Below are 13,780 nucleotides of genomic sequence, written 5' to 3' on the forward strand. Positions count from 1 at the left end.
ATCAAACATGAGATAAACCTGGGAGAGAAGAAAGGTTGGCACTGAAGGTTTGCTTTGAAATGGCGAGGATGCTTAATGTTTGCTGCCAATTAGCGACAGTTTACTCCCCTCCGAGTGACATCATGTGATCTTTCAGTGGGTATGTTATAGAAATCGTGTCATAGCATCAGCAGCAGCTCGAAACTTGAAAATTGAACCTTGGAAAAACAAGTTTGATGACTTTTCTCCAATGTAAGGACCTCCGCCATTGTTGCTTCCAAAGTTGACATCAGAAGTCCTGCCCCTTCTTGATTCTGATTGGTCGGTGATCAAGGAGTGACATTGATGAGCGCAGCAGTTCTAAAAGTTTAACTGTTTTCAACTGAGGATGCTGAGCGCTGGAAACACTGAATCACATTTAGATTGATTAGAAATTGAGGCTGAGGCTTTCTTAATTAATGCATTAATAACAGAAACATTGACACTCATGCAGGTCTATGACGAGTGATGATTAAGAGATAAAAGACGGCAAATTTGACTCTTTTTTTACCTGTCTTTGATTCAGAGAACACTCACCAGCAGGACAGCTGGAAGAACGATGACATGTGATTGAAAGTGAGGAGAAAAAGAGATGTGGAGATGTCACGTGAGGAGTGAGAGGTGAGGAGAGATAAAAGCCATTCTCAAACATGCAGTTCAGGAAATTTCAAGAACATTTTAGGAGCCCTAAAGTTTTTCCTGAGTTGAGAGTTGAGCGTTCACATCTCCTCTCACAGCGGGAATTTTTCCCTGTCAGACTTGGAGGGGGGTCCTCAGGAGGCTGGGTGTGACATCATACATGGAGCCACAATCCTGGGTGCTTGTCACCACTGGGAGCAGATGGAAGATATCTGTTGATGTACAAAAGACAGAATAAACCAATATCACTCCACATCCTGCTATCCTGTACGGTCACTCGTGGTTGTATTTGATGTCACAATGTGTTATTTATTTCCTTTACTGTATATTTTGTACTATGGACGGGTTGACTGTAAAACTGAATTGCCCTTCTGGGACTAATAAAGTATTCTGAATCTGAATCTAAGATATGCTTGTCCTGAAATTTTGAGTAAAGATCTTGCATAACCATTTTACAATTAAGAGACTCGTAGCTTAAAGTAAAAGGGACAACAGAATATTATAAGCATAAACTTAGATTTTTTAAATCTATATTGCAAAAACAACGAGGTGATGAAGGAAAACAAATTCAAATAAGGCCACCATCCGTTAAACATGGAACAACGCGTCGTTACAGAATAAGGAATCAGGAGATATTTATTAAACAGTGTTCACACAGCGGAGAGCAGCGCTGCGGAGGGTAGTTTGTCCAACTTAAGGCTAAACATTTGTATAATGTTTAAAATCAAACCTGAACCTGCTAAAGGGTTTTTAAATCTCTTAACAGTACCTTTTAAAACAGTCTTTCATCGCGTCTTTGTCCACTTCAGTCTTTTCAAATTGTACGTGAGGAAAACCATCGTGTGTACGGGCAGAAGTGCGCTCCTTGCTTTGTTGACTGTAAATCCTATCTTTGAGAATATTCTCTCTGATGGCGTGGAGGTGGACGGGATGCTGTGGATTGTTTTTGAGGCTTCAGACAGCTTTGAGTATTTCTGCTCGTTCTTTTGGCCCAGTACAGTTTTTGTGTGGTCCGGTAATCCTTGATCTCACAGCCCTCTTCATGAAGCTGCTCCTCATCTTCATCACTATTTTTTAGGATCAACTGAAGTTTTATTTCCTAACATTTTGAGCTACCATGAACGTAGAAAGATTTAAAGGCCAGCTGAGGTACGTCTGCTCCACAGGTCCCCGCTAAATAGAAGAGTCCACCTTCAATTACCAGGGGAGATTTAATTACCACTTTAAGGAGATTCAGCACTTCAAGAGCTGTTCTCAGAATTACATTAAATAAGTATATATTTATATCAAAATAGGCTATAAGAGACACTATTTTTACTGGACAGGAAAATAATGTAAAATTAGACATTGAGCACCCCCATAGTTTGAATGGAATGATCCACATTTCATATGCAAATATTCAACTATGAGATTGGCAGTCGACTAAGGCTCGTTAGAACGAATCGTCGAATATTCGACTATTTGGGGTCACCCCTAGTCACCACCCCCTCACAGGAAAAAACACCAAGTAGAGTGGGAGTTTTAGGAGTTATATGCATGTGTAAAAGCACAAAAAGACTTTGAGTGTGTGTGTGTGTATGTGTGTGTGTGAGAGAGAGATAGAGAGAGAGAGAGAGAGAGAGAGAGAGATGGAGAGGGGCAGCCTTTGTGTGAAAGAGAGAGCGGCTCATAATGTTATCTCTGCTGAAAGAGTTTAGTGTCGTTCAATGCTGCACAATTCTTCATTCTAGCTATTGAGAGCAATCACTAAATTTCTCTCTCACACTGAAAAGTCTTCACAGAGTTTAATGAATCATTTTCTGTGTGTGTATGTGTGTGTGTGTGTGTGTGTGTGTGTGTGTGTGTGTGTGTGTGTGTGTGTGTGTGTGTGTGTGTGTGTGTGTGGATGGATGCTGTGCAGGATTCAAAAGACTCATATGGGGAATCCCAAAAACTTCTGATGCGATATTTAAAACACAAAAAGTCGTTTTGTAGTAAGTTTGGAAGCTGTGTGATTGTAATGGAGAACATGGAGGCTCAGAATCACCTCATGCAAAGCTTGTCTTCTGTTATCTCTTATTTATATAAAATGAGAGGACTATGATCTCTGACCACGAGTAAGCAGAAAGATTAGTATAAATTATTCAAAATGAACTCAGGCCCAATAGTTCGGTGATTAATTTGGAGAACTCTATTTGCCGATTTAACCGGACCAGCAGCTAACAAGAGAAGAATCTGATGTCTTTCACTTCATGCTATAGTCACTGATGTTTGCAATTCAGGGTCATATCCGCACAGATGAGTACAGGTTTGTGTTGGATTAAAGAGTCTTCTCAGTAAATGTAATGTTAAAAGCATTTCCCCTGGCTTTGGGGGAGTGTAATTTGATAGTGTCATGTGTCAGATTATTTGAAATATTTGCAAGAAGTCGTAGCTGTAGTGGCTATTTGACTTGGTCAACTTTACAAAACTCAAATCAAAAACCGGCGACAGGGCACTGGGAGAGTGGATCGTAGACAGTGTCAAAAGATTGCCAACGTTCAGCCAAGTATTCGGTACCTTTGGTGGTTTATTGTACAACAAAAAAATGCTTCTCTCAAACATAAGGGAACATCTTTGTACTTTGAAATCTCCCGGTAAAAAAACATTCACCTTCCCCGGTGTCCGCCCCTCCTATCTTACCTGCCCATATATATACACGTCACCTGTTGCAAAACTATCAACCTATAAAAGTGAGCAACGAAATATTAGTGTTGTAGACCAAGACCGGTTTCGAGACCGCTTTATTTAATGTCTCAGTCTCATCTTAGAATCCAAAGCATTTTTACTTGGTCTGGTCTTGGTCTCGGACTGGGCGGACTCCGTATTTTATATCAAGACCGGTTTAGACCACAACTGATGCACTCTGTGTCCCTGTCTTTACTGTGATAGGAGAGAACCCCCATCTACCCCTCTTCTCAACTCATTCATTTTTTCCCATCTGTTACGGACGCGACTTTTGGGGTGCTACGGTGAGTGACACGCCCCCTGCACTCATGCATTAATGAATGGAGACAGAAGACAGGAGGAGAGACTGTGTGTGCAGGTGACCAGGGATGTCTGCTAAGACGTTTAATTAAGCAATAAATAGACATTCGGTAACAAACTCTGGAGGCACACTGAGAGAAGGGCACAGCTAAATACCTGCCACAGTCAACACCTATAACCCATCAGATAAAAACACTACAAATATTAACTAAATAAAACAGAAAATGCACACAACTAATGAGAAAAAAAAGGCTTGACAAAATAATCCTGCTCATCTATGACCTCCTATCTCTCCTGAGATCACAGGCAACAGAAAACACAATTTTAACTCGAATCCAAAGCGAAAGTTAAACTAACGACGACCAAAACGAAACTTGAGGAGTCAAAAGGCTCTCACAGCGCATCAAAAGAAAGGCAACAAAAGACAAAACCAAACTTTGTTTGTTGCTGTCAATTGTATTATAGCAAACATAAATAAAATAAACAGAAGTCTTTTATTTTGTTACCTCTCATAATGATTTTTCATTGATATATAGTCTTGGACTTGTCACGGTCTTGCCCTGCCTTGGTCTCGGTCTTGACTTAGTCTCAGTCTTGACTTAGTCTCGATCCCTAAATGTCTTGGTCTTGTCTTGGTCTCGGTGCACTCTGGTCTTGGCTACAACACTACGAAATATATTAATAACTCCTAAGGCATCAAGGTTAATCCTAGAACTACCTTAAATTAATTAACAATAACTTAATTGAATAAAGTAAAAATAATCAAATATATGAAGCAATGTAAATAGCTCCAACAGTAGCAGAAATCTGGACCTAAAAGTCTCCTCTGAGCAGAGTGCACGGTATGCACTGAGATGAGAGTCAAATGCTCTTTTTGCAGAGCCGAGCAGAGGAGAGACGGGAACAAAGCGGAACAGTTGACCTTGCTAATGCTGAATTAGTAAACACAATAATAAGACTGCCGAATTCCCAGAGCAAACAAAAAGCATAAGATCAAGTAATGCACTTATCCTCCCGCTCCCCTTTTTTAATCTCTTTATTTCACAGAGAAAAACAAGCACTGCTTCTCCTGTGATCTCAGAAAAAAGCATTAAAACATCAACGAGAAACGTCCGTTTGAATCTCTGTTTTTGTCCAACGTGATTTTTTTAAAGGAAATACAAAAATAAAGCAAGTAATCATATGCTGACAAGCATTTCTGGACCATCAAGGAGACTTCAGATATTACTTCTGGGAATAGCAGAAACTAGCCTGCTGTTATATATTCACTGTACCTTAATACTACGGCTCAGTCTAACAGAGAAAGGTGCCAGTAAGTTCAGAACTGCTGTGTCTGAATGAAAAGCAAAAGAAAATGACATGAAGGAAAGGAAAGTGTGTTGCAGGTAACTGCAGTGTGTTTACTTCTCAGTCCGCATGACGACTTAAAGGCATCCTGTGATGTTAAGTTGATTTAATTTAGAAGTTTCACATCAAAAGCACAGTGAGTCCTTGAGTCAGGTCATCTTCATGTTGTTTATGTTGAAGATTTCACACACAGGGGAACACAATTTACTTTAAGTGAAGTAATAAACACATTAACGGTGCTGCTACATTCACACCGAACATCAAACACTGCTATGGAAAGTGCAAAGCTCACTAACATCTGATCTAATCCCATTCACATGTACCAATGACCATTTCATAATTTTCATGTGACATCACACACTTATGGACCCGTTCTCCTGGAGGACAAGAAAGGCTTCCTACTGCTTCAGACTACAGGGAAATGAGTGGCCTCTGCTGCCAACTACACGTTTAAAAACGTTTCAAATGTCTGACAGTTGTTGTTCAATCATATGAGCAAATTGATGAGGAGACAAGCCCGGTTCTGCTTCTTAAGAATACCATCAGAGAAAGAAAACCCTGAGAGGAAGAGATGTGGATTTACTCTATTAGACGCTCCTCTGTCCCTGCTGAGGGAACAAAACAAGGATCAAAGTCCACACATCTTTGAGCGAACATTTCATTAACGGCAAGTTGAAGGAAACAGAGTATTTTAATTCATGTATGTTTAGTCAATGCCATTCTGACACGGTCACTGTGGGTAGACCGATGGAAACAACTCCAGCGCTAACTTGTTGACACCGCTAGCAAACCAGCTAACGCTAGCTTAGTAATAACGTCTCTGTTTTCACAGCCGGACACTTTTTTCCTGACAGTCTGGTGATAAAGTGGTCTGAGGTAAGGTGAGGAGAAGGTTCATATTTAGCGTTGAGGCTTGATGGTGAACTTTAGGGAGGGAGAGATGGTTTTAGACGTCTGCATGAATGATATCAGTCACCTTTGCTCTTATGAGGAAGAGTGTCTCACCCTACACCTCAGACTGCAGCGTTACTGACCCGACCGGATCCTAAACACATTTATCTGTCTGTACTTTTATATGATTTCATCCTGGTGGCGGTGTAAAGGGAAGGATTCTTATTAAGATAAAGGTAAACTTCGCCAATGTGAAATTCTAGTAAGGACTTGTCAGGTGATATAAATATTTACAGAGGCTATAGTCCTCTTCCTCACTGGCGAGGGTTCGACTCCCAGCCTTGATCATTTGCTGCATGTCTTTCCTTGTTTCTGCTCCCCACATTTCCTGTCCCTCTTTAGCGGTCCTGTCAAATAAAGGCAAAAATACCCCAAAAAATATACCTTAAAAAAAAAAGAGTTGATTTTTTTTTGATAGACTAGCTCTGTAGTCTTAGCTTACATGAAGCCTGCATGATCATGAAAGTCCAATGACATGGTATAAGTATGTATTTGAACAGTTACTATATAAATAATAATAATAATTCATAGAATTTGTATAGCGCTTTTCTTAGTACTTAAAGACGCTTTACATAAGATGAAAACTAAAAACTAAAACATATAAATAAAACAAAACAGGGACAGAGGTGGGGCGGGGGGAGAGGTCATGTGTGGTATGCTTTTTGGAACAGGTAGGTCTTGAGTTGGTTCTTAAATGACAGGAGAGAGTCAGAGTTGCGGATGTGTGGAGGGAGAGAGTTCCAGAGAGTGGGGGCAGCGATGGCAAAGGCTCAAAGTTACTGTGGTAAACACGCAGAGAATCTATGCAAAATACATCAATCTTAAAAAATACAAAGTACACTCCCAGTTAAATATATAACATAACATAACTCAGCCACAGACTGCAGGGGACAGCAAGGTGTGGAACATGCTTTTATAAATGTTTTGTGTATTCATTTTTTCTCTTTAGAGTTTAGATACAATAAACAGCTTCCCCTGTTTAAAAGTCTGAGGGCTGGTCGAAAGATGACTGTAGAGGGAACCTGCTGGCTTGTATCTAATGTCTTTTATATACTGAGGTGCAAAGCCATTTACAATGTTACAATGTTACAATGTCATTTAGCAGACGCTTTTATCCAAAGCGACGTACATACGAGAACAAGAACAACACAAGCAAAGATCTAGACAAGAGGAAACAAGATCAGTAAGAGTAACAAAGTGCTTCAAGTCCATTTGGGTGCAGGTACTGCCAAGCAGTGTAAAGGCAATGCACAAAAGTAAATAAGGATTTTTTTTTTTTTTGTAAAATAAGGAACATCTACAATGAAGCAACCAAACCATTTAAGACTTTCCGTTATCATCATCAACAATTAACATCACCACAATGATGACCAAAGTACCAAGTGCTGGGTCACTCAAGAGCTGAACACAGATTCCCAGAGTAGAGCAGGAAAGTGCGAGTCTGTTGTAGCTGGACGTCATGGTCTGCCACTGGGGACAACAGTGGAGAACAGTCTAGCTAAGTGCATAGTGCTTCCTAAAGAGCTGGGTCTTTAGCTGTCTTTTGAAAGTAGAGAGGGACTCTGCAGATCGAATGGAGTTGGCCAATTCATTCCACCATTTAGGGGCAACAGAAGAGAAGAGTCAAGCTAGTGATTTTTTAGGCCTTGTGTGCTGGAAGCACTAGGCGCTTTTCAGTGGCTGAGCGTAGTGGGCAAGAAGGGCAGTAGACCTGGATGAGGGGTTCCAGGTAAACTGGAGCGGTTTTGGTGACTGCTATATAAGTCATGATTAGAGTTTTGTATCTGATGCGAGCTGCAACTGGAAGCCAGTGTAACGAAATGAGCAGTGACATGAGCTGTCTTGGGCTGGTTGAAGACCAGACGTGCTGCTGCGTTCTGGATCATTTGCAGAGGTTTCACTGTGCATGCAGGGAGGCCTGCCAGTAGAGAGTTGCAGTAGACAGACATTACAAGAGCCTGAACCAGGAGCTGTGTTGCGTGTTCTGTCAGTTAGGGTCTGATCCTCTTGATGTTATAGAGGGAAAAACGGCAGGACCGAGCAATCGAGGCATCATGAACCTTGAAGGTTAGCTGGTCATCGATCATGACACCCAGATTTCGGGCAGACTTAGTGGGCATGAGAGGTACTAAATCAATTCTTGTTGTTGGTAAGCCAAAGCAGAAACCTCAGAGCAAGGTGTAAAGTGTTGAGACTTCGTTATTCCTGTGAGAATATCCGGAGCAGCATTTCAAATAAACTCTAATTGCTGTGTAGTTCATTTTTGGATAGGTAAAGCGAGCATCTGAAAAACCCTTCCTGTTGAACTCTAAAGTGTTTGTTGGCCGGTAAACCTGGCACATGTCGACCAAAAACATGTGCACATGTGTGTTACATGAGATAAAACAAAACAAAGACACACTTTAGAAAATTTGGCTCCAAAGCCATGGTCAGAAACTGTGCAGAGTACCTTTAAATGAAAGGAAGGCGTGAGCCAGTTATCTCTTTCAACAGATCTGCATATGAATGAGACAGAAACTGGCGAAGGATTCGATTCTGATATTGGAATCAATCACGTTTGAGTGGGCCATGGCTGCAAAGAGAAAACGTTCTGCCTGGAGAGCTGAAGAGGAAGGAAGCATTTGAAGAAGGGGAATCCTGGAACTCATCGCCATTTAGACTGAAGATGATTAAGATTTGTATTGATGCTCATAAACAAATATGCAATACATATCATCAGGGTGTAGAAGTCATCTCTCAACTCCAACCTTCCTCTCACTTATCACGTTACTAGTTAGCCTGTCAAAAGTGAGCAGAGCGTTGAAGAGGAAGCCTTGGTGAGGATATCTACTCTGCATTATCTTGATAATCTTTGGCTTAATTGAAGAAACTTCAGACGCTAAACTGTTGGCCGATGATCGCTGATGTGTTCCCAGATTGCCTCATACACGTAAACACGGCCAGTGATGCACCATCTAAAAATGATGAAAGCAAAGTTATTGACTATTTTGCAAGCTTTGATGTCAATCCACAACAAAATCCTTTAAAATTCTTATAAATTCTTCAAATATAGGAGTTCAGAACAATTTGTGAGTCAGTGAATGGTCGGGTATTTTTTCTGTTGATGCTTTTGGTCTACACTGTTCATATGCAGGGTCTGATTTAATGCACAGAATATGTCAGCTGGGTATTAAACTTTATTTTGAAAGAGGGATTGAAATGTCTGAGTGAGCAAGTCTGTTTCTGTGTAATACATTCTCTGCTCTGGGCAAACTTGAGCTCTCAGTCTATCAGAATTAATTTAGCCCATCTTGATTGTAAATAAGGAGTGTGAGGAAAGACATGAGGCAGTAACACACTCTTAACACACAAAGAGATGCTTGCTTTTAGTCTTAAAATCATTCCACAGTAGCATTTCAGATATTTCCTGCAAGGTCACCCATGAAATTGTATTCATCGTCTTCCCCCAGAAGAGCGTTCTCATCATGGCACAGGCATAAACTGTGTGTGACATCAAACACATTTCATTTTGCGCTCAGCATAGAAATGGGCTTTCTACATTTCACATCACTACTTTCCTTAAATCTGCGTTGACAACTCAAAAACACATAAACAAGTGCCCACACACCCACACTCCATCAAAGTATAATGTACTCACACACACAGTGAAACACACACACTCACACACACACACACACACTGGCCTCCCCCTCATCTGCTCACACACAGGAGCACAATTAAAAAAGACACCATTACGGGCACGCCTACTGTACTGAAACACAGCTCCAGTACACTTCACTGACTTGCCCACAGTGACTCAGAATGCTTAACAAATTATTCTGTATCCTCTCTGTGGATTCTGTGTTCAATAACTGTGAAAAACACCACAAATACTCTCATCAACACACACTGTGTTATTTGTCTACAACAAAACAGACACAGGCCCAATTCACCGGCTTAATACTTGGGATTAAATCTGCTCAAGTGCCACAAGTTAGCCTCTCTAAATCATTAAACGTTCCTGTTTTAAAAAGATTGATAAATTGAACAGGACTGCGTCGTCTGCAAAAAAGAGAGACCTCATTTGAGTCTTCTCCCCTTGGTCACGCCTTTATGACCAAGTACCTTGAAATAAGTTACTTTTTCTTGATTTTGGAGGGGCATTTTTTCCACTGCAGAGTGCCCTCTTCCTGATCTATGGGGACTTCAACCATGTATTTATTTTCTACATAGCTTATTGTTGTTTTTGGATAACTTATTGTATATAGAGCAACTGTACTGACCGAATTTCCCTCCTGATTCTGATAGCTGGTGCAGAGACGGATAGTTTGTGCATGACCACAGACAGCTAACCTCTCTGGTATCTTTGTCTTAATGTCCACTGATCATGTCTTTAACTCTCTATACGTCCATGTTTCATCTCCTTTCTATTGCACTCACTGTTATTCTGCATTTCCTGCAGACTGAAGTGTCCTCAAACACACTGTCTTAGTACTGCGCTCTCATCTGTCATCTCTTCCAGCATGATCAGCGCTGCAGCAGAAGCCTCATTGGCTATCATCTTCTACGTTTGCTCATGATGCTTCTTCTTATTCTGTCCTCCTTGTTACAACATTCAGAAAAGATCCACTAGCGCCCCCTACTATGAACCAGTTAGTCCTTTTTGGCACAATATCAACATTTCATTTATTTTTTTAAACAGTAATCATCAGCACAGGTTATTTTGACCGCCCTAGTATGCAATTAATCAAATCGAATCAAATTGAATTACATCTAAATGTTAAAGTCTGGTGATAAGTTGGGCCTCTGATTTTGGAGGCAGACTCAAGTAGAAACTAGAGGTACTGCAGTGTTCTTCCACTTCTGCATGGAATTTTTTTTTCCAGTATCAGAGGTTGCAGCTCGGTCTGGAGCCTTTAGTATCCCAAGGCGAAAGTCATACACACGGTGCTGCTTAGGAGCTTCTTGGCTGCTTCCTCTCCCACCACCTAGGATCTGACCAGGGCTTCTCCTGGCTCTCTTTGTTTCCATCAGAGGAGTTTAACGGGTCTCAAAGGGTTTTTTCTCAACCCTCAAAAATATGGTCTGTCTGAATCAACAGTTTTCCTCCCTTGCTGCCAAAAGCTGGAGAATAGCTCAGTTGACTCCTCCAGAACTATCTTGAGACTTCCTCTAAGTTCTTATTCAATACATCCCTGAACTCGCCACACTCTTTATAACACCAAGTGCTTCCCCCGTATAGACCCACCAGAGTAAATGCTGCAACCAGTTTCATGTGAGAGAATGATGCCATAAAACTGATTCTTATCGACAGTCTCCCCTCACTGTTCACTTTACCTGTTACCTGTTTTCTCCTGTTATGAGGAAGCTGTGGAAAAGTTTCTGGACCCAGTCTGCAATTTTGGTACAGCACACCCAGATCCCCGGCTGTATCTGCCACCCAGCAATGAACCTGACCCCAATTATAGCCCTGTGGCTGGTGGGCCTATGGGTTTGCAGCTCCATGCAATTTCTCCAGGTTGTGCATGGCCAAGCTGTATGGGTCACAGCGGAGCCACCAGACACACAGCAGAGGTGAGCTTTGATTTTACTTTGCAGAAGTGAGCAAAATTCTGTTCCCTTGTGGCTAATTCTTCCACGGTTGTATAAAAGAGCTCATCCTCAAGATCTTTGGACTGGGTTGAGAACCGTAGGTATATGTTGGTTGTGAAACTACAAAACACATACTGCAATTAACAATATACAAATTTCATTAGTTTATTCCTTGCATATACATATTTCCTTACTGTACAATTTTCAGATTTTCTTTTTAAGACGAAAACGGTGAAAGATATTATTTTTAAAGGTGTGTGAACCGCAGAGCTCAGAGAAGAAGGAGAGCTGAATGAGGACAGTTTCATGTTAAATCCACCGCAACAGGCAGATAAGAATCCATCAACATGGAACGCTAACTGACGTGGAATCACTGGGACTATTTTTAAAAACTGTAAACATAAATCATAAATCAATAAATTAATCTTTAATCAAGGTTTTTTTTCCAACGAATTTGTATCTTAAGTTAGTAGCCGGGTAATAAGCTGGAAAAATAACCCCTTCAGGGTGGACAAGATACCTCAGCTTCGTGTCAGGGTCTTGTCTCACCCTGTCAGGATTCTATTCCCTGAACCACCTGCTAACCATCCATTATCCCTTCTTTATCCTCTTCTGTTGTTGCTCCAACTTTGCTGTAAGACTTTTGATGTTGCCACTTCTTTCTTTCATGCCTCTTGTGGAGCAGAGGTTGTTGAGCTAACATCCTCCCAGCCAAGAAGAAAAAAGGGAATCTGTCTAATCTACAATTCAACAGTTTGAATATCCAAGAGTGCTCAAGTGGTGTCTCCTGGTAGCAGAGCCTTAAGCCTTACAGCACTTGAGTGAACAATAAGCTTTAGTGTATTGTCTCTCATTACAGCTGGCCTTTTTGTTACCTTGTGCTTAAATGCAAAAATATGCATGAAGTGGATTGACACTTAAAAAGTGACAACAAGCGATGGAGCAGTCTGAAAAATATTCTCGCTCTAATATAAATTTGGAGCATTGCAAATTGATAAACGGTGACAGTGAGAGTTATATAAGCGACTGTGGCAGATCTGAGTCAGTTAATGTGATTCCCCCAGCATGACCCAGCCGCTGAGAGAACGCACCTTTCTTGACGAGGAATAACAAAAATTTGCATTAAATCCAAGCGGCTGCGAGAGGGAATAAGATTTGTGACAGAGAGGAACACAACATGACTGAAGGACTGGGAGGGATGCTCGCTCACTGCCCTCAGCCTGTACTTCAGCCAGTCCTCCAATAAAACATTCAGCCACAGTCCAGAGTTCACTTTAGCATTCAGAAGAAGTCTACGTAACATTAGTATGTGATGAAAACTCTCTGTTTTGGCCTGTCATATTCCTAAAGACATATTCATCATCATATTCTTAGCAGTCATTAAATCCACCCACACACATTTCAGAGGTCACTGCTTTTGTGTTTCAAAAATCACAGATTTATCCACAACACCCTCTCCAGCTCCTCTCTTTGTTGCAAGGTTAACACTTCAACCAGTGGAGGAAATAGTGTATGAGCATTGAAGACCGACAAGGGCACCTCTGGCGCTCAGAGTTGTGATGGATAAACAACTACACGTACAGAAAGATCACACCTCCAGGCTGCGAGTGATTCAGAGACGTCAGAGAGCCGACAGATGACTTTAAAGTTCCCATCGTCTGCCGCTTCAGATGGCTTCAGCTGGGGCACTTAAGAGGCAGGCCACTCAATGTCAACAGGATGATGGAACTTTTAGGGTTGTCTGAATATGAAACAATCCCAAACTCTTATCTTAGTAACATTAAGTAACATAATACACCAAACTGCAAATGGAAAGGTGTGTATTCCTCGAAGTGCAAGTTCCCTTTTGCAGGAAAAGAGGTGCCGATGTTGCTGACAGATAACGGTGCCCTCTTTTGTCCGCTGTTTGCAACCTTGATGATCTGCATCAGAACATACGCCAGAAACCTTTGTGTTATATTTGAAGGCAATCAAGGTTCCAACCTGCAGCATAATTTCGGTCCAGCTGGGTAGCATTTCCTCTCACCCTCTGAATCAAAAAGAGTCATACGCACACTAAATCATCCAGGCTGGGCTGAGACTCCCTCTACCTCTACCTTAGAATCTCTCAAGATAACATTTCTTACTTTTAAATAATTCAAACCACTGCTGTAAGGTTATAAAGAAGGTGCAAGAAACAAGACCACATCGCACCTGTCCTTCCATCCTTATCCTGACTCTGCTCCGTTAGAAAAACTGTATTCTCCTT

The sequence above is a fragment of the Notolabrus celidotus genome, chromosome 3, assembly GCF_009762535.1.
Source record: "Notolabrus celidotus isolate fNotCel1 chromosome 3, fNotCel1.pri, whole genome shotgun sequence".
NCBI lineage: Eukaryota > Metazoa > Chordata > Actinopteri > Labriformes > Labridae > Notolabrus > Notolabrus celidotus.